The 24263-nt window shown below is 32.3% G+C and overlaps 1 protein-coding gene across 2 annotated transcripts in view; it reads right to left on the bottom strand.

Moving 5' to 3' along the window:
* LOC118200115 (cyclin-dependent kinase 6-like) overlaps positions 1-24263 on the bottom strand; it is a 596937-nt gene that overhangs the window by 433235 nt on the left and 139439 nt on the right. For both annotated transcript variants that reach the window (XM_035372046.2, XM_035372041.2), the window contains exon 2: positions 23747-23858. The gene's annotated coding sequence lies outside the window, so the exon portion shown is untranslated. The remainder of the gene's footprint in view (positions 1-23746; positions 23859-24263) is intronic.

Below are 24263 nucleotides of genomic sequence, written 5' to 3'. Positions count from 1 at the left end.
AAACAAGATTTTTTTAGCATTCCTCATAGGTTTAAAAATGCGAATGCTAAAATGGTTGACTAAATGGTTGGTAATGCACGCGATGGCTATCGGTCTAACATGAGAGATGCCTTCGTGGAGGACTTTCTAAGGAAACTGGACACACACACACACGAAGAAAAACACAAAAAACCAGCTCGTTCGCCTGGTATCGAGCACAAGTACCACTGCTCAGCGACTTTATTATTTTGCTGCTGGTGGACTAAATGATTTCTTAAAATGAACTGAAATTCAAAAATTCCAGTAAACTATTTATTTCTTTTGCGCAGAACCCCTCCCTCTTCAACAAAAGCCTCTTTATTTATTTATTTATTTTTTATTTTTATTTTTTATTTATTTTTGTAAAGCGTTTGCGAAAGATTGAAAAATCTGGACATAAATCTAGAAATATATGTAAAAAATAAAAAGCAAGACAATGCCATAAATGCTTATATATAATATTATATCGAACCTTTACTTCTATGATACATACAAAATTTATCGCAAAACGTTTCATTATTTATGTCTCACACTAGTGTCACATAAGACAATATTACTGAAGGTACTGATAATTCATACAGTAAATAGGAAAGGTAAACCTAAATATAGATATACAGTATAAATGTATAGTATTGTAAACGCAGTTTTCATGTATTTAGGATTTTCGTAACTACGTTTCATTTTCTCGAGCTTACTTTATTATAATATTACAGTAATTACTAAATGAAACACACACAGGAATATTAATGGATGTTTAATCCTGGTCTGCTAGTAGTTTAAATCTTGGGGAGTTTAAAACAATGAACGAATGTTCGGTACCAACTGCAAGATCAGTGCGCCAAACCCCCGCCTTATAAGCATCAGCTATAATGTAAAACTACAAAAGAAATACTAGATATATGCGCGCTCCAATTCATATAAATTTAAATTTTGTAATTAATTCCTTAACAATACGAGAAACATGAGGAAATTAAACAGGATATGTTTTGCTGAGAGAAATTAAAAAGCAGTAATAGCTCTTGATACCATGACAATTCTTGTTACAGGAGGGGGGAAGTATGCATATTCATGCCTCATACGACAGGAATTATTGAAAAAATAAATAAAGATGATTGTTTAATATACTTCGGCTGCCAATTTACTTTTCAGTATGGATCAAAATTGTACACCATCAATATTTCTACAACAGCATTAATTCGAAGTCTGCTTTACTACGCACACACAGACATATATATGTAAGATAAAAAATATGTAAATCAGCTTCATAACTTAATTTAGTAACAGTCTCTTAATTCCTCATTTTTAATTTAGGTATTTTGTCTCTCTGTTCTAAAAATAACAGTATTTCTGGACTGCGCCATTTCTAGATTAATCTATGCCATAGAGTTTGCGTAACGCTGATGACGTAGTTATTTCGGAACCTAAATTCAAAATTTCGAGAGCTGAAACTTTTCTAACCTAAACCAAAACCTTCCTCTTGGCGAGCTTGTCTGTTGCATAATGCGAACCTTTAGCTTGAACGTTCTGTGCTGCTTGGACGCAATTTCCCTCGCTCTCTTCCTATCGCATCAGTATTCGAAAATATAAATATTCTGGAAAATAGGCACGGTTAGAATGCCAAGCAAACTGTGGCCACAAATTTGAATTTAAATAAAAATGGAATTTAATCTACCTCGACTGCCAAGTTTCCTATTCATTATGGATTAGCATTCTACGCAATTAAAACTTCCTCTTCAATATGGATCTATGTTCTATGCCATCAACTTTTGCTACTGTGAATTTTACGTGCTTCACAATCGGTATTTCTGCGTTTCAGTGTTCCTACATCAGTACTTCTTAAATTTGCTTTTATTGCATATATATTCAGAAAAACTCAGTTTTAAAAAATTCAGAAGTGGTTTATATGCAGAGAGGTACTTTAAAGTAGTTGAAGGATCTTCTACAACTGGACATGACGAATACAATCTAGAATACAGACTCTACCGCAATTACAAAACTCAACTAAAGCAAAATAAAAACCCTTTAAATAAGTATTAAAACTATGTCAAAAATACTGCATAAATATTTCTCTACGATCTAATCAAGTTTTAATCTTACGAAAACTAAAGGGAAAAAAACACCTTTTGTCCACTGTGCTTCTGATGACATAAGAATAGTCGTAGTTTCAAATGCTCAGAACGTCAATTTCATAAAAAATATTTTCAGGAAGAAACTGGAATGCTCATGTTTATTTAATGCAAGATCAATACTCGCGGCTAATTTAGTTAAAGCATCAGCTCTCCCATTTCCAGAATTCCCCCCTACATTTCCCGAATTTTCCCTATGTCATAAGTTCCCTAAAACGTACGCAAAATGAATACAAAGCTATTTCAAAGTTTTTAAAGTATTTCAATAATAAGCATTTCTGAGCTAATAATGTTCTGCAATAACTGTAGGCAAGGAACATAATCACTGCAAAATACAAATCACACACATCGCATGCTAATACTAGACTTCTAAATCAACTTCACAACAAGATTTTAAGGAAAACAACTTTACTGTTACACTGCTGCATTTGTTGTAAATTCTCCCCGCTGCTGAAATATTTTCGCCCTTCTATCTTCCTGTAAAAAAAGTTTTACAAGGGAAAAAAATCTGAAAGCTTTCAGATTTTACATTACGCCCAAAGAGGCTTTTTTTTTTTTTTTTTTTTTTTTAAACGTTTTGTGTGTTACCTTTATTTATTAAATATCATGTTCTTCGCACTTACACTATAAAATTCAATTCAACAGGAATATTGCAAAATAATTTTTAAATGAGAATATCTTTAGAATTTCCGACACACAGTCTCGCGCGCTGGAGATAAATTTTTTTCCCCATACAATGTCGCCATTGCTCGCTATGAAATCGTTGAGTTTGTTAATCAAAAATTCATTAAAGCGTTACAAAATAGGAAATTTATAATAAAACAAATTTAAAATTCCAAATTAGGGTTTCCAGATGCCCATACTCGGTGGAAGATTACGTTATTCAAAATTGGATTGCTTAAGGTACCGTTGTTTTACAACAATGAGAGAAACATACATACATTTATGCAGATTCTTCATTATTTAATTTCTTTAAATATACTACAAGGCGATAATATTTGGTGGCAACAATTTGAAAAGTGAATCAACGTTTATAGTGAATCGACGCAAATTGCCCCTTTGGACTAATAAAAACAAAATCAATTTTGTTACTAATTTTGCTTCTCACGGTGATAAATAACACAGTATTCAAGTTCATTAATTTTAAATAATTTCTCCATGGTAGCTCTAAACGTTATTACACTAGAGACGGGGCAGGGGAGAAACTCAGTGAAATATTTAAAATCTTGGAAAACAGAGCAAAAAACATCATCCACACAATGCAGAAATAGTTTTATTTTAAATCAAACGCCAGACAGAAATTATAATCGAAATCCCTACACGAAGATTGAATAAAACTTGTAATGTAACGGGGAAATGATGATAAAACCCGCTACGTTATTCATCTGTCAGATACACACTTCTGTAACAGACTGTTAAATTCCGAAGTGGCAGACCTAATTTCGCACCTTCACATTCCATCGGAGAACGATGTCGTTGCACGCAGAACTAGGGGGCAACATAAACTTGCACAGTTCACATTCCACATGACGTCACGGAGCGTTTATTTACGAATTATCTTATTTATGATCGTTAGGGATGTCACGGGAAGGGTCTCGGTTTCAGCTGAACTTGTCTCGTTTTTCCCGTGAACTAATACGAAGCAATCAGCGGAGACAGCTAGAGACGAGACGCTTTCGATACTCCAGTAAACGGCCTTTCGGAATGACGCCACTTGATAGCGTTTTAATGCTTCTGCCAATCTTCCCACCGCACTGCGGGATTTATGATCTTGGCAGTACAAAATTGAAAGAGGCTCAATTACCGGCAAGTAAAACAAGTCTCGATCTATCACTAACCGAGGGAATTGACTCCGCAAGCTCTTATCGCGGTGTAACAACTCAGCTGATTTATTTAAAGTCTTAAACATCTCCAGACTACCAAACTCTCAATTCTGGAATACATCAGAGCGTAAGCTGGTTTTGAAGGCACCAGGGCAATTAAGTAACTCTCTTCTAATCCTGCAACAATATTTAATCATCGAAATTGCTCACTGCAGCAATTCTGATATCAGTATTATGTGACCTATCAAAAGCAAGGTACTACATTAGTGGTTAGTTGTAAGTCTTTTCGCCGCCTTTTTAATTTATTAAACAGACGCGACTAACTTATCCATTAAGAAATTTCGGATATCTTAAATACCCTTATGTCCAAATGCTATGCTGAAATAATCTGCCAACCATTTTCACATCATTTTCAAATACCTGTGTCCGACATAATACAGGACATAATAATGGTCATTCTTTAAAGATTCAAGCTAGACTTAATTCAAAAATACATCTTTAATGTATGCTCTGACCAAAAAGGGGATGCAGTTCTATATCTCTCGTTCTACTGAGCAGATTGACGAAATTTAATCTGCAATTTTCATGCTCGCAAGAACGACTTAAGATATATATTAGATTTATATATAGCATTGCTCTAATACAGGTATTTGGACTCAAAATCTGACTTTTTTCTGAAATGATATGCCGACTTTTTTCCACATTTCGATTCTATGACCCAAATTATTCTTAAATATTAAATTTTTTAAAATCTGGTGAGAAACTTACCGAGAAATTTAAAAATTTATCTTGGCAGGCTTTTTCCAGTTTGAGCCAAGAATAATTCACTTGGAGAATTTTTTAATATAGAGTAACCCATTTTCCTTTCCCTTTTATCACTATACACGAACGGAAAAAAGGGTGCATCGTTCATTCTTTTAAATAATTTTAACACAAAGTGCGTAAACTACTTGGTTTATACTTGGTGTTATTATCGCTTAGAACAGCGGTTTTCAACCTTTTGACTAACGTGTACCATCTAAACAAAAATTCAAAAGCTTTAGTACGACCACTACATTTTACAATGATTATTTTTCAATTTCTCAATAGAAATATTAAAAATATATTTTTTTGTCATTTGCACAACCTATTGACTATCTGTATTAAATATGCTTACAAAAATATTAGATTAAAAATTGGTTACCATTTTGATTATCAAATTTAGTATGAAATGAGGGCTTGTTTAAGAGAGATTAATTTATTTATGTCTGGTCTTATTTCACTTAGCTTTAACCGCAAATTAGGCTCCACTTTTAATTTAGTTCTGTGTTTATTTTTTAAATATAACATGGAAGAAAATCCTTGTTCACATATATAGGTTGTGCAAAAAGGCCATAAACATTTAATAGCTTTAAGACAACAATAACACGCCGAATAAATACTAATTCAGAAGTCAAACAACAAAAATCAGCGTTAATTTACAAAACTTTCACAGAAAGTTTTGTAAATTAACGCTGATTTTTGTTGTTTGACTTCTGAATTTAATAGCTTTATTTGAAATGCTTTTAATTCCCCCCCCGGTTCAGCCAAAAGTTAACAAGTGTGTTATTTTTGAAATCTTCCGTTAGAGTTCGATCACAGGAAATTTCTATCAATTGTTCTTTTTCATCAAGAGATTTTTGAATTAATATACTAGTTAAAAATACTTTGTTTCTTTGCGTACCACTTACTTTTCTCTTGCGTACCACCGATTGAATATACTTAGACTATAGGCTTAGAACAAATATGACATACTTCAAACGCGCCAATATATAAATTCCGGTATATCTTTGGAAATTTTGAATAAAAAACTCAGAATATTTTGAAGGTATGCCTACAAATACAACTACTGCAAGGTGACGGTAAAACTTTTATATGTTATAATTCAAAAATGTTTTCGAAAATTACTATACTTTAAACTTTACTAATACAAACTTATAAAAATAAATCAGAAAATAGCTATGAATTTTACTAGGATTGAACCTAAATTTCGAACTGAGAAAGAAGGGATCAAACAGGTTTATTAAATAATAAATACGTATTAAGATTTTTTTTATTCAAAATTTCCAAAGATTATACCGGAATTTATATATTGGCGTGTTTGAAGTATGGCATATTTGTTCTAAGCCAGTGATACTCATCCGGTGGTACGCAAGAGAAAAGTAAGTGGTACGCAAAGAAACAAAGTATTTTTAACTATTAAACTTCAAAAAACTTCAAAAATTGTGATCGAACTCTAATGGAAGATTTCAAAAATAACACACTTGTTAACTTTTGGCTGAACTGAAAAAATAAATAAATAAATAAATAAATAAAAGCATTTCAAATAAAGCTATTAAATTCAGTTAACAATGAGGAGCTAAAATTTTGAGAGCAAATTTTTTAAAATCTACTCGCGCGATACTTATAAAACTTGGCATTTTGCCATAATCTGAGTTGTAGAAATGAAATATGCAAAAAAATAGGTATGCCATTTCAGAAAAAAATCTGGTTTTTGTGTTAGAATACGTATGTTAAAATAATACATACTGTATATAAATCTTCGAGTCCTGGAACACGTAAGTTAAACTTCGTTAACTTCGTTCGTAATCGCCCCGGTAGAAGGAGAGATATAATAGAACTGTTCCCACCCTTTTTTTTGTGGAAGATGCACGTTAAAATATTAATTTTAGAGCGATACGGCTAATGAATAAATGTTACCAAAATAAGGTAGGTAACATTTATACACTAGATGACCGTACTGAAGCAGACTTTAGTCTTCAACGTTTTTCAAAATTTTAGGAAAATAGTTGATAATGCTAAGTAAAATCTTCAGACTATTACATTCAGCTGTTTTTTAAATAAAATATTAAAACAAAATATTGCTAATTAAACTAAGCACATTTCGTTTTCAGCCAATGTACTTAAATAGCTGTACATCCTACAAACTGCATTTCTAGAGGCTTTCGTTCCAACAGCGGCCGAATGGTAAAATCGCCGAAAACTAGTAGTTCAGTAGGAGGTTCGAATCCCGCGAACGAGCTGGCTGCATGGGCGTTTTAGTGGTTTTCTTCATGTGTAACGTTTATACGAGCAAGCTTCCCTAGTAAATTCTTCATGAAGACATCTTCCCTTTAAGTAAATACCTCTCGAGTGCTTTGACATCATCAAATAGACCAAACCATCTAGAGGCTTTCTTGGCATCTATTCATCATTCACTTCTGTCAGTTCAAGAAACTATTCACTTCTAAGTTTGTTTAGTGAATGAAAAATTTAAAACGATGTCTGTATTTTTTCCATTAGAATATCAAACATTTTCGACGCTGCCATGCTATATATTCATGTAATAGTTAAGATGCAATTATAGATTTATTCTTATAAATAGCATATTTATATTAAAAATGACTTAGATGTTTGATACATTTTGTACTGTTACATGCGTACGGGTTCGTAATAGATTGAATGCACGCGGAACCGATGATAGCTTGGTAAAATTACCCCCCCCCCAAAAAAAAAAAAACATTTTATAGTTCTGAAACTTTTCACAAAAGTACTCATGATACATACAGTTCTTCTCTGGATGACACAGCAAAATTAGCACAGCACTAATGACACAGCACTCATTAGTTATCTCGAAGTACGAAGAACGTTAAACGCAACGCAAAGCAAAGCGCATCTAAAGAGAGAGAAGTTCGCACGGAGATCTCTCAGTACTCCGAACTCAGAAACACTGACTAAAAACTAAGAACTGATGCTCTCTTCAGTCTTACAGTTTTCTCCAAGCCGCCGAAAAATTTCCAGTACCTCCGATGTCTCGAAATTGTTGGAAGGCATACAAAGTTACAGTTACAGTTATGCAGTGAAAGGGCCCGTAATAGTTACACTGCGGTCGGCCCGCTTTGCATCTGCAAGAATTCATCAAAAGGCTACAACCAGCATAACAAAGGACGTAGATTTTCTGCTTTCAATCTAGATCGTTTAAATACGATAGAAAGACAATATTTTTAATTTTATCTTCAAATCTATTAAAATTTTCTCACAAAATATTCAGGTTAATGACTCCTTATTCACGAAAAACACAATATTTTTAATTTCTCATAATGCTGTAATATCCATTCAAATGCTTTAATAAAAATGCTAGAAAAAATTATGAAATACAGAAATTATATTTATCACGTAGTTTAACGTTTGATATCAGTTAACATAGCCTGCACTTAAATCACGCTGTAAACATGCAAAATAATTTCTGTTAGATTACTCATATATGATTTCATTTTATCCTAAAAGGCCGAACTGTCTGGCAAGGAACGAAATTTAGAGATTAGAATCACAAATAAAGCGCAGCAAAAAATCTGATTCGAAGCATCAAAAATTCCTTTACCGAAAATCAAGAATTTGTTCTCTTTTAGATGTCACGAATTTACAGACAAAACGAAAACGAGGGAGAAAGACAAGAATTGGAACAATCACGAATTAAATGAAATATTTCGGCCACGGCCTACCGTATGTGTTGCCAGCTGGTCAATAAATCAACGATTCTTCATTCCTAACATGCATGAACTATTTACAATGTGTTCTAGATCCGGTAACGTTCGTTTTGGCGACTTAGGATACGTAGAAGTTACATAAAGATTTATTTTCAGCTAACAAAATTAAAAAAGAAATGCATATTAATGCAAATATCCACAATGTTCAGACAAAACCAAATCAGTAAAATCAGAATTAAGAGCCATCTAAAACCTGAAATATCCAGTCTTGTCTTTTCAAAATCTCCTCTTTTAAAAGTCAAGTTTCTTGTCAATACTTGTTTACTAATTAGACTGGCCAACCTTACAATCTTAGAATCTTACAATATACTCAATTCAGTAACGCTACTTACAAAATATTGCAACATATCTAGTTTAGAAATACTGTTTATAGAGTCTTTCAACATAGCCAGTATGACACACATTAGAAGACGGTCAAAGTTTACTTTGACTTAATTCTCACGAAACGCAGAAATCTTAACAATGATGTAATACTTAAAAAAGCAGAGATGTGAAGGTTAATGCTTTTAATTTCAAGCTATAAAGAATCAAATCACAGTTTATTCTCAAACATCAATATTATATATACATATTTCTTTTTCTTTTTCTAAGGTTTAAGACCCTAGCAGTAGCAATTAAGGAAACTTACTTGGTTTGTTACTTAATATGAAGCATAATTGTTTGGAACTTGTAACACTGAACTCGCCTTACATTCATGATATTCAAATCATGACATTACATTGTTACTGTAGCAATACATTGTCAAGCATTTATTACATTGTTATGTTGTTGTAAGCATTACACAGTCCTAAATTAATATTCTAATAAAATATGAGTTCGTTTGATTCTCTGTATCACAAATAATATAATACTATTTTTATGAGAAAATGCCTTATTATGCAGACAAAGCTGCTCAAGATGTCTCGACAGTATTTTACAGCACAAAGAAAGCGAAGGTTTAGAAAAAATGAGACTTTATTATGAATTAAATGGTTAAGGACATGATAAGTTCTGAAATCTTTCAAATTAAATGGTTCGGCGCCTTCACACACTCATACGTTTCTTATAGGTTTCCTGGTTTGATAAACCAAATATTTTCTTAGACAAACGATTATAAACATCTTGATTCCACACGAAAACCGGAAAAACTATTTTTTATAAATAACTAACTAGTTAAATGACCCTAGGAAAAAATATCTGATGTGAACACGACATGGCTTCTTTGTAGGGCCTATGAAATTATGCCCATTTTTTGCTGCCGTTCATTTAAACTTATTTCCTCGAATTTCATTAGAGATGTATTTCTCATTCAATTAACTTAGTTCTCATTCTGTGGCAAGACAAAAATACATAAAACATCAAAACATCTTTAGTGCAGATTGTAAAATACAGAAAAACGAAAAACACCAAATACAGTTAAAAAAGTTGAAAAAAAATTTTTCTTTTTTCAATTATAATCAAAGTTTCTACGCAAAAACAAGCAATTAGGCCTACGGGCAGGAAGACCAAATTTTCCGTGCTCAAAGCTGAGAGTTAACGTTTGGTCCAACTGACAAAAAGACACTGAAGCTGATGCACCGACTGATTTATTTCACTATTCTACTAAGAATTTCAAATGTAAATAAATGGCGGCCTCGTTAGGCCTAGCGCCACTTAAACTTTTAAACTGTTGATAATTAAGCCTATTTCATGCAGATTAACTAAAGGAATAGAAACCATAATCGGAACAAAATTCATTCACTTTTAAAGCAATAAAATGCACAATTTACCAACACGTCAGAATAAAAATACTGAGCTCACTAGGGCGGGTGCAGTGTTGGAATATAAGTACAAATATATGTCTGGTGCGGGCGATTGCAGCGAAAAAGAAAGGTCCACAATATAGTATATGTATGTTATAGCAGTCCCATATACAAAATTTCAAGATTCTGCGGCTACTCGTTATGCCAGATACATATATATGTACGAACAGACGTCAAGGAAAAACCTCTTTTGAATTCATTTACAATTCTTTTTGGAAAAAAAGCGTCCTTTATTCTGTTCGTACGTACAGATTTCACGCAAAAATGTCATTTATATTGATTTGAGAGCGGTCAAAATGGATATTTTCGCTGAAATATCATAATCGAAATTTTTCGCGATTACAATATTTCCTTTACTTCGTACAAGGAAGTAAAAGGTATTAAACTACGTACCTACCCAATCTAGATGTTCGAAAACATATATCATTCGATCTCCCATCAAAGATGAAAGATTTGCATAAAATCTCCAAAGATTTGCATAGAATCTCCAAAGATTTGCATAGAATCTCCAAAAATAATCTAATCTAAAACAAGGAAAGTAGATTAGTTCTTTATTCAATGAAATTTGATCACACATCCAGAAAAAAATAAGCTGCTTAGTTTTAATACAAGTTAAATAGTTTTCCTGCATACAAATGAATACATGCATATTATGCCAGCCTATTTTATTAATAAATAATGCTATAACTGTTAACGGCAAAACTGCTGCATTAATTATGAAAGAAAAGTTTCAAAAATCTAGATAATGAAAAAGAAATCTTTTCGTTTACACTTGAGGTTAAGTTTACTAAGACAAAAAAATTATTTCTACTATTTGCCCATCAGTCGCAAATTGCAAAATGCAGAGAACTTTGCCTTCTAGCAATAATTCTGAGAATGCGAAAGTCCGGACTATGCAGGAAAATTCCCATTAAAAGTTAGAGTCTTGTTCTTCGTATCAATTCCGAGGCGTAAATGAACACAGGTGCTGACATAGACCAATTGCTGAGTCACTGCACGCAAACTTGCGGGACCATGGTATTTTATAGTTCCACCGAAAAACAAATGACAGCAAACATTCACGGATAAGCACTGCAGTAATGTGTACAAGGAGACGAACATCCCCAACTACATCGGCAAACAAAATATGTATTCATAAATAATAATGAATAACTTAAAATAAATATTTATGATTAAATATACGTAATAATAATTTTAATGCGTTGATGACGCAGACAGAAGACGAAAACTGGTGTACTGACACTTTTCTTCGGTAATAAGCAATCATGCACTTTCTTGAAAAATTCTTTTCATTTTAGGCACGGCATAATGATAAAATTTGGCATGGGAAGTTTCAAACGAAGATGCATTTGTAGCTCATTTAAAACATTTATACATAAGATGGAACATAAGCCCTTTACTTCACATGTTCTGCGCATAAGTTTCACATCTTTAGCTGGTAATGAAAAAAAGGCAGCAAACTACGTGTTTTTTTTAGCGAAAACACGCGTTAGAAGACAGAAAGTTTCAATTAGAAATCGTGCATGTAAATGCAGGATTCTTAATTTTCTGACTGAATGGCGTTATTACGAATTATGCTGTTAGTTATTAATGATGTAAGCCAGTATGGGATTTGATACATGTCTGGCGCCTTTTATATTACCACAAAGAGATTTACTTTTTTTCCCGCCCTCCAAGTGAAAAGCTAGACTTCAAGCGTAGTTAGAAAGTTAGAAAATTGTTCATTGGCTTAAGCATCTTCCAAAAGAGGAGGTCAGTTATTAAATACGAGTTAAATTTCAATTAAAATAAAAAACAAGGCATGGTGTATCGTAAAATAGATACAACTTAAAGAGAAAATTTTCTACTTAAGAATGAAAATAAGACGTGTCTATAAGGGATCTAAAATTAAGATTAAATTTTTATTTTAAATTTATGTACCCCAAAAAAAGATTTTCTTTACTTAATCACTCGTGATACAGCGAATGGAAAAACTGGCACTTTACTATGCGACACACTATCCATATTATTTTTTTAGCTATAAAATGTGCAAGCTTAAATATTTTAATTCTAATATACGAATTCTAATTCTTAGTCTTATTAATAATTAAATGGAATTTTTTACTGTATAAAGAAGATCATAAACTTTTAAGAAAAATAAACTTTGAACCATTAATTCATAACACCTTAGTTATGAAATGACACTTCCAAAACTAAACTTTTCAAAACGTTATTATTATATAATATTAGCGGAAGTATCCAATGCCAGTTAAGTTAGATTGAGAGTAATGTATCTAACAACACAGAGTTTCTCTAATAACAATGCAAAAAATACGATTCCTAGTCTCTAATAACAATGCAAAAAATATGATTCCTAGTCATACATTTTTCAGTCTGATGCGATATGGAACCCACATAAAAAATTTCTATACAAAAATAAACTAATTCTCTCTCATTATATCCGCAACAATGCACGCAGTTTTTAATGATTTTCGCCTTTCTAATCAAAATGATCGTAAAAGCTCAAGTTCGTTCCACTGTTTCGCCTATATTCAATTTTAGTCGATTAAATGTGCCAAAAAATTGATCATAATGATCAGAAATCAATAACGCGAACAAACAAACGCACGAAGAATTGGCATTCTTATTTATATAGAGACAGATTTTGTAAAAGTTACAAATTTTTAATTAACAAATTCCACGATTTGGAAGCGAACAGTAGCAATACTTTTCGAAATAAAACGTTTTTATCTCCAACACACCAAACTGTTTCTCCTCGGAAAAAAGAGTGCGAAGATTAGTGTTTTTAAGAGTTTTTATTTAATATCTTCGCTGATTAAAGTCGTACGAATTTGGGAATAGTCGAAACGGCTTCCCACGAATTTTTAGAATCGGGAATAATGTATTTAATGTTTGGCAATGCTATTTTTATTTCATTCACTTCAGTGGCAACACTTCTGAAATAGAGCAGATTTTTATCTCCAAAGTACGAAATTGTTGCCATTTGGAAAAATGAGTGTGAAAATTAGCGTTTCCAGAGTTTTTAAGTAATATCTCTGATTTTACCTAATTTTTTTGGAAAAAAGTGGACGTCGAACTTTTCCAAGACCCAGAAAAGAATTGCAGAAAGTTTGGTGCCGATAGCTATAATAGTGACTGAGTTAATCGCAAACAAACACAACATTGTTCTTTATATATATATAGATAGATAGATAATGCGTAAGACTACAGGAATTTTTACAGAACATCAATTAAACATGAAACAAAAATATACTGCTTATCTCTAAAACTGGTGTCGAAAGAAGGGAGAAAGAATAAATAAGAGAGAAAATTCATCAAATAAATAAATAAATAAATAAATAAATAAATAATATATATATATATATATATAAATAAAAAAAATAATAAATAAATAAATAAATAGCCATGATGAAAATAATAGCCAAAACAAAAACATCATGTATTTAAATAAAATATATGAACCAAATATAATAATTACAATAAAAGATAATTTTTCTACAATACTTTCATTTAGCTGTAACAAATCTTGATCACAGATCAGTAATAAACTGCATTAAATATCACTTAACGAACATTAATTTCAACATGGCAATGTTATACCATAGTTCGGTAAATAAAACTAACCAAAGCCATCAAACCCTTGAAGACTACAATCCTGAGGTCCAGATTTATAAATATTTTTATAATTATTTTAAGACGTCAATTTTAAAAATGCATATATCACTAACTGGTTACAAACTTAACCATATATGAATGATAAATTTTATTTATAATTTATAGTAATACATTTTTAATGTTCTAATATACCATTTAATATGAAGTGAGAATTACAAAATTTTTTGTCTTTCTTATCGAAATAAAGTCTGTTTCTCGCCTTGTAATTCTCAAAATATTTGGTCATAACAATGTCGCATTAGGATTGGATTTCGATTTGATTTGCTTTATGATAAAAAGACTGTCTCAAATATTAAAACACTGTCAGATATACAAAGCACTGAGTAAGAATCTACTTTTTTTTTCCAGAACTGGATACCGTTTTTGTAAAAATAATTTTGACAATTTTCTTTTTTCCCCCGTTGTATTGATCGTTGGATAATACTAAGTTTACACAACTTTAACTGTACTCTTTTAACACATCACATTGCATTTGAATGGATTGTTAAAAAATTCCATTCGTAGATGAAATGTTTCGAAATCGTGAAATGAAATCTAATAATAAATAACTTCTAAAATCAATTCTTTAATGTATTTTATCTACTATATAAGATTCAAACCTTCTTTTCTTAAAAACTATTTACGATGAGAAAAACGAAGTTCTCGTGACGAAATTTGCTACTCTGGAAATTCGAATGATAAAATTTAACTGAATAAAATGCAAACACTATGCAATAATGCGTCGTATTCACATTACATGCACTATGCATATAATAAACGTAAAGTGGGCCACACAAGGTCCACGCATGCCGTATGGCCATTAATGAACTTTACAATAAGGAAATTAAATAAGGAATACGCAGAACTTAGCTTTCAGAATCATAACAACAGGTGATAAAACGAAAAACGCAATAAAAAAGTATTAAATTAAGAAGCAACTAAATCATCAAAAATATAATGATTGCAAACAACAAAATCTAAAAATGGAAACATCATGACTTGAAACACCCTTTTTATTTTTCCATCATATCGGATATATGTTTGACTTTTTTATATACTGATTTTTATTATTTTTATTACTAGAATCTATAGCTCGAAATATTTTTGATTTGCATAAGGAACATTTTTCAAATTCTTTCACCGTAAAAACAAACTTTTCGTTTATTAAGCATTGTCTCATATGAAATACTAATCAAACCAGCTTTTTACGATATTCTTTAGATTTTGGACATGGAGCATCTTAAGAATCAATGAAATATTAAAATTTCATCGCTATCTCTATCTTCTTATTGTAGAAGTCGCAGCAAAAGGAACCTTGGCCTTGCATCGTATCCATCCCTGGCCCTTAATGCGGTGAATCACTAAGACCCATGAATCATGGAGAAGGAATGCGTAAATTGCGCTCCGCAAACGCTGATAGATGAACGTTTTCAGTACAAGGCCTGAGTAGCAAATTCGTTTTAGCATCTTGTGTGGAACATACCATTACCATAACGCAATATATTGAGTCAGGAATGGATTTAAACAAGGAACTGGAGATTCATAGAACGAAATATTGTTTTGAGTGCTTCCTGAAATCGAGTTACTCAGATTGCACCGAGAAAAGAACACTTCATTCAAATTTAATTCGGTTGCAATAATTTTGTTATCGAATTCTGGCGATTCACATAACGCAGATATGATAGTTACAACACTGTAATCGGTCAACCAAATGAAAACACAAGGCAAGATTCAATTCTGGTCTTCAGTTCGACTGGCAAATGTCACGAAAAATCTTTCTCAAGAGTTTAAAACACAGCAATTATTTTTCTTAATATGCTTTTTCAATATTCGTAACGCATTTCATGAAAATAATAATAATAAACTCAGAGAGAAAAATATAAACAAATTCCGCATAATATAATTATTAGAGACCTAAAATGCTCTGTTAAGTTTCGTGTTATACAAAACAAAGAATAATCAGTAAGGAGCATGATCGAATTCCACTTCGCAAACAAATTACACTATTTTTCTTTTACAAATAACACAAATAAGTTTGTTAAAAATATCAATAACTGATCAAATCGGTTACGTATGTCTGTTTATATAATAAAGATTAATATTCTTCTTTATCATTACAGATAAACACTAACAATGACAGCTTTTCCTCTTTCTATTAAGTAAAGGAAGTAAGATAATTAAAGTGCATATGCCATAATGCAATCAAATGTTTCACCATCAGCAATATGTGCAAAAGCGAACATCATTAAAGCTGTTAACTTGACAAGAATTTGCGAAGGCATAATATGTTGGCTTAAAATAACTACATTTTATGTTATATTCTCACACATGTCCTCTCGCATGCCCTTAGTAAAATTAAACCGTGGATTCATATTATGTGGGCATCGGATTCATATTATGCAGCAAGAATATCGAAGCTTAAAAGGCTTTTACGAAAAGCACCTATGTCGAGGTAGGGTTTGAAAAAGATGATTACTAAATTTGAACAGACTCTGGAGCTGTGTGCGCTGTGAGCAAGAGGACGGAACGGAAAAGGATTTCAAATGAAACTGCGCAAGAATTCACTCTTTCCGTGGTCGAAAAACCGTCTACTTAGTTCCCAATATTCTTCGACAACTGCTCGAGCGGTGTCACGTGCTTTGTTTCTCCCTTTCGACAGCGGGAAAGGGTCTGCGATTCGTTGTAAGGTGGTATTCGTAATAAATAACAGTTCTGCGAGAGCTGAATCCTGCACACCCGGACAAACGCATTGATTTTGCAAGCTTTCATTTAGCCCAGAATGGTCACTGACAATACATGGACCTTGGAACATGTTGTGGTCGGAGGAGTTGTATTTTACCCTAGACGGCGCAGTGAATACATAGAACTGTCGCATATGGGGTACTGCAAGTCTTATAGTCGCATAAAACGGTCTCTGAACCCCGATTACATTACTGTATGTGGTTTTGCTGCTGATTTCATTCATGGTCCTTTTTCTTTGAGAACACTCTTGAAAGCCCTCTAATGCGTCCATCACGTGTGGCCGTTACTGGGAACTTCGCAGCAAGTTATTACTGCCTTACAAGAACAAGAATGTTTAGATAACTGCAAGATGGTGCATCACCTCATACTGCAGGACAAGTGAAATTCAGTCCTGCTACGCACTCACTTTGGAGATGATGGGGTAATTTCAAGAAGTTTTTCACTGGATTTGAATTTTTGTGACTTCTAGTTGTGGATATTCCTGAAAGATCGAGTCTCTGGAAGAAGCATACGGACTATGCCTGAATTAAAAGAAAGCATAATACGTCATATTGCTGCAACTGATCGAGAAACCATTTGCGATACTATTAGACACGCTATATAGCACGCTTTGAACGCGTGATTGACGCATATGCAACGCACATTGAACAAATGCTGTGATAAAAGTTCTGTGTATACAATTTGCAGTTTTGTTCTTCATGTGCCTCTTTTAACCTAATGTTCGAAATTTAAACTAGTATTTTTTGTTGCAGTTTTCTTTCTCCATGGTCCATATGACGTATATACTGCGTTTCAACGAAACAGACTCCCAGAAACGGACTCTAGGTAGGACTAAAAGAGTAACTTTAATTATAACCACATTGCATAATGCGCGAACATTATGCAAATAATTGTAGACTTCAGACATTTCAGGGCTTGGATTGTAATAACCTAAAACTCACTAAAATGCGCTTAAAATGGCCGGAAAATGTATTTAAAATGGTCAAAATGCCCTTAAAAATCAAAATAAAAGCATAAAAAATGGCACAACTGACAAGCAGTAACAAATGGATAATAAATCCAAACAGGATTTTAATCCATTTGTTAATGTTTGTAACCTGTCACTTGAATTTTATTTTCTTATTTTAACCTTGAACTGAATTGAACTAAATTATTAAATGTTTTCGAAAGTGAAAGACTGCAGAAGTTTTTATATCGCGAGAAGCTTCTCTCGACATCTATTGCAGTTATTGCAGTATACTTTAAAACAGCTTCACTTACCGTTAACACTTCTTCAGTTTCAATTCACAAAAAGGTCTTACAAGAACTAAGAAATGGTGGTATGGAAAATTCTTAAAAGTGACAATAATATCTTGTAGCAAAAGCTTGCCGTGAAAGATAGAACTAACAGCCGTTTTCTATGGATAGCACATGCGACATGCCTGTCTAGTAAAAATGAGTTCATAGAAGTCCACAGAGTAATTTATCAAGGCCAACTTTAGTATTTAGTTCGATTACTAAAATGCGCCTAAAATGCTCTAAAAACTGAAAAAATGCTTTAAAGTACTAAAAAAAATTGCATATATTATCAAAACCTGAGCTTTGGTTATCAATATCATTTCATATGAAATCAATCTTTCTGAAGCACACATTTTAACAACTATAAAGTTTCTGAAGATATCGTAAAGTTCTTACAGAATAGCAGTTGCTAAATTCGCATCTTAATATTAGGAATGTTCAGGTGTATGCTGTTTTGTGATATATTTTAAGTGAAAATAAAAGAGGCAGTGTGCAATTAACCACCAACCAAAACTAACTTAAGTTAGTAGACTGGTATATTTTAGCGAAAATCACTATGTCTGAGATGTAACTGAAGTTATTAGATTAGTATCTATACTCACTATGTCTAATTAAAGTTATTAAATACGAATATTTAATGAATTATCATTAAGTATGATCAATTTGCATAGCGTAACTCTCCTACAGGTACCTATCTAGGTGGTTAAAGATAAAACCAAGAACATAGATTTTAAAATTTTCTACCATTCTTGCTCTAAAGGCAAAAATCTTTCGCAAATGAAGGGTTAACAAGATTCTAAAAGCAACATTTTAAGACATAATATTAGAAATGTATATGAGCAAAAAAGGAAAAGCCGTATAAGCGAGTTTCGTGCATACTATTTTAATATATAAAATAACAACGAAAAAAAAATAAAATAAAAAAAAAAAATACCAATAAAATCTCTGATGCTAAGCAAACTTGAAAAGAGAGGGACCGATTTGATGATTACCTTTAAAAATGCCAGTCCAAGAAACTTACAAGCTTGAGCGCAACAAAGATCTTAAAATTAATTCCCTCCCCATGAAATTCAATAGTCAGTCATAATTAAACGAACAATATGGAATACAGATTCATGCTGGTTTTGCTTTAATCCTTTTATAAATTAAACCATGCAAATCGTATAAAAATGTTCTGCAAGATGAAATTAACTTCATGAATACTAAGAAAAATGACAATTTTTAAATATTATTTCTGTTTTATGGGAAGTGGAAATTTGGACACTTTGCTACGACTTATCACCAACGCTCTCTGCCACTGGACCTGTAGAGACATAGGTATTTTTGGAAGCAGACAAGATGAAAAATGAGCAACGCCTTCGCCGGGAATCGAACCGCGGACCTCTGGAATACGCGCCCAGCGTGCAGACCACTACACCACTAAGAAGGCGGGAGAAATACCTTATAGACTAATTAATATGAATTTAATTATCATTTACCAGAAAAAGCCTGGCATTTGCAATATTATCTCAGATTAAGTAGGCATTTGCAAAATTTAAATCAATAAAATAAATAAAAAAAATTAATCATTATATTTGTACATAAGAGCGATTACTTGCACATGTTACCTGCAGTGTCACGGCGCACAGATTTACATTTTAAGGACTCTGGAAGACGTTCGATCTTTTAAGAATATCAACCAAAAATGTTTAGCCCCAAACATGAAATTTATGGTTAAACAGATTTTAGTTTACAAGCTGAAATCATTTAATAAGACAGATTCATCTTTTAAAGGCACACACCTCCAGTTAACTGGAAGTGAAATTATTTGGACTGGGTTTTATTCTTTCTAAAATAAGTTGAAAATACATTTATTGTTTCTTCATTTACAGACTTTTTTAATTGAATTAAACATAATGAAAAGGTAACCCATCATAGCACATATTTCTTTGGATAGCTATTGATTAAATATAGGTTAATGTGCACGGCATGCACATTGGCCTAAAACTGGCATATTCAACCAACATGTAACCCAGAGGCGGGGAAAACCTGGTAAGAGGGCCAAATGTGACCTATTCTAATTGCTGAATCCGGCCTATTATAAAATCATGTGTAATGACATTTTCATCTCTTTCCTATCCGATTTTGTAAATATTACGAATACGCATATATGTACGAATACGGATATATGTACGAATACGCATACTTGCACGAATACGCATATATTACTACAGTGCATATCCTCATATTTACACTTGACTATCCTCACTATCAACCCATGCTGAGAACATGTGCATCCGCAGTAATAATACAGTCCTATCATTTCTATCAGCTTTAATTTAGAAATTAAACATTGACATATGAATACCGTTGAGACAAACAGCGTCATAAAAAAAGGGAATTTAGAAATTTCACCTCTAAATTTCTATAACAAATTCCGTTTTTTTTAATTTCTTTAAAAATTTTCCGCGGATTAAACAACACAGCAGCATAAAAAATCGACATGGAGCTGTCCGCATGATGTACTAAAAAGATCTTTCCTGTCCGTGGTTTTAAAAGTATTTGGCCCCTTGATGCAGGTTATAAAAATAGTGGAAAGGCTGTTACACTAAAACATTGCGTTTTTACTACACTAAAAACATAAACAAGATTACTTTGTAGGGTTTCACTTGATCTGGTAAAGTTACTTTGTTCAATAATCCTAACAGATGTGAAATGAATTATAACTATGTCTGAAACAACGACAATTATTTATTAAGTGAGAAGTAGTGAGACGGCTAAAAATAACCATTTTATTTAAACAGAAAATAGAGCACAAAGGCACTTTCTTTGCTACAGTATAATCCATAACTCATGGTGATGCAACTAAACAGAACACTCAAATTCAAGTTAAAAGTGAAACAGTAGTCGAAGGCTACAGAATTAATTTCTTTACTAGAAGCTGGATTACTACTTTATCGGAGTGTCAGAATTACATTGCAGGCAGCGAGAAAACGCAAATGCGAATAAGGCTACACAATTAATTTCTTTACTAGAAGCTGGATTACTACTTTATCGGAGTGTCAGAATTACATTGCAGGCAGCGAGAAAACGCAAAGGCGAATGAATGCAACTATCAGAGCTGTCAGGAAACTAAGACGTAGCGTGCACGCGAAGCCAGAAACACACGCTTTTTCTTCAAAAACAAAAACCTCAATTTAAACACCGGCTACTCTGGCGACGAATGCGGAAAGAAGAATTTTAGTAAAGGCTGAAATTATAATTAACTGGTTAATTAACATAAAATTCTCTACAACTTGTTTAGTTCTAATGTTTACGAATTTCATTACTTTATTTTAAACGAAATATAAATAAAATATACGCTTAAAAAATAAGTATTTAGTAATTGATGGTAAATACGCAAAAATAAGGAATTAGTAATCTCATATTTTCGTTTGATTGAAAAAGAAAAGGATATTCTGCATGGAAATACAAATATTTTATATTTTTAGCTGCATAATCTTTGGACAAATAAAAGATGAAGAGAGACTCATTTATCAAAATCAATAATTACGTAGGAAAAATAATTCACTTATTCCGATTTTCATGTTACTGGGACGTATTAGAGCCCCAAACAGGTCATACACAGTAAAACCTCTCGCTGGGACCTCTTCCCGCAAATGACCAGCCCGAAGAGTGTCTAACAATTAGAAAAAACGGAAAGCAATATCTAATAATGTAACCTCTATAAAGCAGAGAATTCATATGGAATAGTGTGTGTTCATCTTATGAAAGTTTCACTATACTTCCCTAATATTCATTCACTGTATTATTAAAAATTCACCGCGATTCATTTCTACATTGAAAACTAATATTTTATTTTTTTATCAACAGAATCTTTCAGATATTTTCTTTGCAAAAGTAAGATGTGCTGCGTATACAAATAGTAAATTCTCACAGTAATAAAAACGGGTGATGCTTCCTATTATTATGGAAATATGAATGCTGTATTTTGAGGACAAACTCAAATATTCTTCTCCAGGCTGAAAACAGCAGTAATTGAATTAAGGGCACCGAAATACTTTTACATAATACAGAGCTAAATATATTTTAGAAATAGCAATAACATCTGGTAACATCTTTAAATCAAATGTGTGTATTTTACAATATAGTATAAAGGCGGGTTTCCTATAAAACAGGGAATCCCAAGATATGGAAATGACAACAAATCATCTGATCGCCATTTAAGTTCAACGCACCTGATCAACATCAATGACGATATTGTCGCAATGGAAATAAGTATCTCTCTCACAAGAAGATGGAGAAAGGTTCAAGCACCCGATGATGTCAGGCTTCATATTAAAAGAAGTAAAAAAAAAAAAAAAAAAAAGAAAAAGAAAAAAAAAAAAAAAGAAAAAAAGAAAAAAAGCTCGGAAATGTCAATGTCGTGTCACTTCTGCTCCCGATCGGAGACACTTCCTCTTCTCTGCGGCACTATAGATCAATTATTCATTGGGAATTTAGGAAATGGTTTGCCACTTGTTGAGATCATTTCTACGCATTTGTGTAGTAGTTCACATAAAATGCTATTATGTTTCTGGTGCATCCGTTCGTCTGCCTGCCTATCTGCGAAACACTTGTTCCAGATAACTCATTCGATGGATGGCAAAATGTTTTAATATGTTTGGGATATGAATAGCATTGTATATTCTAATTAAAAATCAGATTGCCGGCATCTTTTTGTGACAGAACATATGACGACTTAACCTATCAATGGAAACATCAAAATTATTAACTACTTATATATTTCGAACGATAGCTATGAATCGAACTCACTAAAAATACAGACTCTCATTCATATTAAATTAAAAATGAAAGAAAATACGCATTTACTTTATGTAAATAAAAATATCCATGCATTCTTTGCACTTTCTTTGAAATTAAGTTCTTTTTTCCAGAATAAGCTATCGTATTCCTTCAAAAATTCGTCTACACTCTGAAATCACTATTATACATTCTTTGAAAATTACATGTTTATTATCAAAAATAAAATTTCAAGATTTGGCGCAGAATTACCAACGGAGTCGTTAGAAGTTCGAATTATCGACGCTTGCACGCTCCTCAAAACGACCAAAAGTATTATCATCTTAATTAAAATTGTTTTGCTTATGTTTCAATTTATATCTGATGTCAGGATTCATTCCCAAACCTTTGCTTTATTTATTATAGATTGCAAACATCAATGAAATGATTAACATTCAAATTTGTTTTATTTTATTCATAATAATTTCGAAATCGAATATCGAAATCGCGCAAATATCGAAAAGTTTTTAATCAGGTATTTTTCATCTTTATCTTCTCCCTCAATTACGTATTTTTAATAAAAACTATCTCAAAAAGTTTTTAATTATGTATTTTGGACAAGTTTGAGATAGCTGTAACATATCATGAACATTTATTAATTTTAGACTCTAATTTCCATATAAGTCGGACAGACTGTATTTTTATTTCTCAGAACTTCTGCAGTTGTAACATCCCTGAACTTTTGCATCCTGTAACGCAACTTTCGAAGCTGCAACCGTTATTCACTCCCAGGCAGCTCTTACAGTAGAATGATATAACACTGCTATATGTTACACAGAATCTAAATTGAAATCAAGCACACAAGTCATCTTCATTAAACAATACGCCTGCGATATTATGCAACAAATTACTTATTTAACATACTACACAAAGAGTATTTAACCCCAACAGAGTCTATTTACAAACAAAAATACATTCAATCATGGAAATGAATTTTGTAAAATGAAAAGCAAACTTACCTTTAGAAGTACGTATCATCAACTATGCAGCACTGGCTCACAATTATTCAAAAATGATGTATCATCAGTTACACAGTCTAGATAAATCATTTCTGGCTTTTCGCTTCTTCAACTAAAAAACAAATGGAAAAATAAATTACTATTTATTCTCATTTCTAATACGTATGCAATGAATGTGCCCAAATGACGAATTCGTTTCAATATAGTGCACAAAAAAATCCCTTTATTTCAAAGCGATGATTCAATACTTCATTTTTTTAGTCAGATGATATTTATAGCAATATTACATCACCGAGAACAAATTTTTAGTAAGTAAGAAATTATGACTTTTTAAAACGCAGAATTATCATCTTAAGTAATTTCATGCAGACGAATACATAAATAAGGATAATCATTTTATGATTGGAAGGTCCGAGGTTCTAACACTCCACTTCTTCTAAAATTAAACCACTCGAGAGGACATTCGGCTCGCGAGTATTTTGAACGTTCCCATACCGCATAGACACTAGGCACAAAC

This window comes from Stegodyphus dumicola, chromosome 9 (genome assembly GCF_044657685.1).
Source record: "Stegodyphus dumicola isolate Sdum_Otavi_A_Nest chromosome 9, ASM4465768v1".
Classification (NCBI taxonomy): domain Eukaryota; kingdom Metazoa; phylum Arthropoda; class Arachnida; order Araneae; family Eresidae; genus Stegodyphus; species Stegodyphus dumicola.
Note: the sequence above shows the minus strand (reverse complement) of the source record. Positions and strands in the feature narration are given on the sequence as shown.